The 2,354-nt window shown below is 32.4% G+C and overlaps 1 protein-coding gene and 1 long non-coding RNA gene across 4 annotated transcripts in view; one reads left to right on the top strand and one right to left on the bottom strand.

Moving 5' to 3' along the window:
- Positions 1 to 2,354, top strand: part of ine (inebriated) — a 130,315-nt gene that overhangs the window by 46,884 nt on the left and 81,077 nt on the right. The gene's annotated exons all lie outside the window — the stretch shown is intronic.
- Positions 32 to 2,354, bottom strand: part of LOC136796802 (uncharacterized) — a 7,148-nt gene continuing 4,825 nt past the window's right edge. The window contains exon 3 of the long non-coding RNA XR_010844549.1: positions 32 to 601. This is a non-coding gene — a long non-coding RNA (uncharacterized lncRNA). The remainder of the gene's footprint in view (positions 602 to 2,354) is intronic.

Raw genomic sequence — 2,354 nt, forward strand, 5'->3', positions numbered from 1 at the left:
TATATATATATATGTGTGTGTGTGTGTGAGTGTGTGTGTGTTTGTGTATACCTGTAGGTTTGAAGTAGTAGTGCCACAACTAATGACGCTTAGGGTTACGCAATAACCGTCTTGTCAACAAAGTCATTTTATCAATTAACGGTTCATTGCTGTCTTGATAAAAAGATCATGGATTCAGCGATATATTTAAAAAGTTCTTGACAAGGATGGTTTGTTCTCGCCTGTCGTTCACGAGGTCTGTGTCAGCAATGGGTTTTTTCAATGCATTCGTAAGCGATTCCAATATTGATACTGGTTTTATTATATCAACAGAAAGTAATACATAACAACAAAATTTATTGACATGTAATAGCTCGTAAAATTTTGACAAAATGAATTTTCATCTTTAATAAGATAACGCTGGATAGTTCATTGATTAAAAACTTAATGGAGTGATTTTTTTTATTTTAAAAATTCACTGATTCACTTAGCTTATTAATAAATCTTCGAATGCTTCCTACGGATTCTTTATACAGCTTGATTGCAGTGCTATGGTTCGCTAAAGAGGTCTGTCATCCAGTTCCAAGTAGTATCTGCAGCCACATTTTTTAGCAATCTGGAACTATTTCCATGAAGTTTATTATGAAACCAGAGAAAATAAGTATATGTTAGTAAATGGTTATTTAGAATAAGTCGGTATGTACTGTTTTTTTATTTACGTACCTAGGAGATTGATTACTCTTATAATTTTGGATTCAGTTTTTTGAAAGTGCGTCTTTTTTTTTTATTTTTAAATTTGTGAGGCGCAGGATCCCATGATTTAAAGTAGCTTTTATGTATCTATGTATTATGTATTCTCTATTGCTATGTACTGCCTTGAGATTTAATCGGGATGCCAGGATAATCGCTGAAGGAAATTATCCAAAAATAAGTTAATTAATTAATTATATATTGAGTCCTAAAAAGCTATTATTATGATTGGATTTGCCAAAGGCTATTTGTGTGTTTACCACTTTACCAATTAAATACCTTTATATTTATAAAATGTTGTCACCATTAATTCTATAGTACAATAAAGGGTTATATAATAGTATATAAACTACATAAAGAGATTAACTATTTATTTACAATTTATTACTATGATTAAAGTGATTCAAATAAATGATTGCCATAAAACATCGATTATTACATTAATACTTATTATTTAATTTATACTTATAACTGCTGATTGAATGATTCATGGCGTGGGATGTAATTCCGTAGGTGTCATCTTGTTCATAAGGGATGTCCAGGTCTCGTGGCCCTTCTCACGACTTCGTCTGGTCGAAGTGCATCTTGTTCTGCTGCCCTCTCAAGCCTGGTCCTGTCTCGTCTAAGCCTGCCTTTTGACTGTTTCTTTTTCTAATCTAGATTTCCTGTACCTTTTCTCCCACTTCCCTTTTAGGGTGTTACCATATTTTTGAATCTCCTTTCTCATTGGCCATCGGTGACCGAACGCTCCCGAGGTAGGCGTCCCCCTCCTCAGGACTTTTTCAGTGGATAAAAAAGTTTGACATGTCCAGGAAGGGCCTGAACCTGCTTAATTTGATTCCGGTCCCTCTTCAACCATGTCATTTTTGTTAGAATACTTAAAGGTTAGCAAATCTAATTTTCTCAATCAATGTTGATTTATTTACACATGATGGGAGAAAAACCGAAACGTAGACAGCAAAGAAACAAGGCGTGACAAATCGAGGCATCAATAATAAAATATCCAGAAAATTAATTAATTCAATTAAATAATTTCTGGAATCTCTTACTTCGACGAGACACCTGCTCTCCAGATTATATCGACAACGGCCAGATCCATGGACAGATAGTGCGTTACAACTGACCTACCTTCTACCGAAGTATAACTTGGTACCAAAAAGTCAAATTAACGAAATCCCCTAAGCAAGTGGTTCCTATGATTTTTTTCCCTCAACATCTTGTTGGGTTAAAAAAATTTTTGACACTAGTAGTAGCGGTTTTTATATTAAGATAACGAAAAAAAAAATGTTCAAATTATATACTCTTATTAAAACCCAACATATCAAAAGAGCTTTTTTTGAAAACATTCTAGTATTTCCAGTAACTTGCCTAATAGTGAAGTTTAGATTATTGGTAAATTGCAAAATAGCTTAATTTAACAAGTAATAATTTTGTTAATTTCATCTTTGTCTTTTAAATCCCCAAATCAACGATTTAGCTATATTAAATCTATTTATTTTGTATGTATTCATTTATTTTTTCTCTCTTCTCTTTCTTATGTTGTTATCATTGAATTCATATATTTGTAAATTTGGTGTAAATGAGCTCTATGATCCATATTAGTAATGTCTAAAAATATGACAATG

The sequence above is a fragment of the Halyomorpha halys genome, unplaced genomic scaffold (genome assembly GCF_000696795.3).
Source record: "Halyomorpha halys isolate HHAL.00 unplaced genomic scaffold, Hhal_1.1 Scaffold478.1, whole genome shotgun sequence".
NCBI lineage: Eukaryota > Metazoa > Arthropoda > Insecta > Hemiptera > Pentatomidae > Halyomorpha > Halyomorpha halys.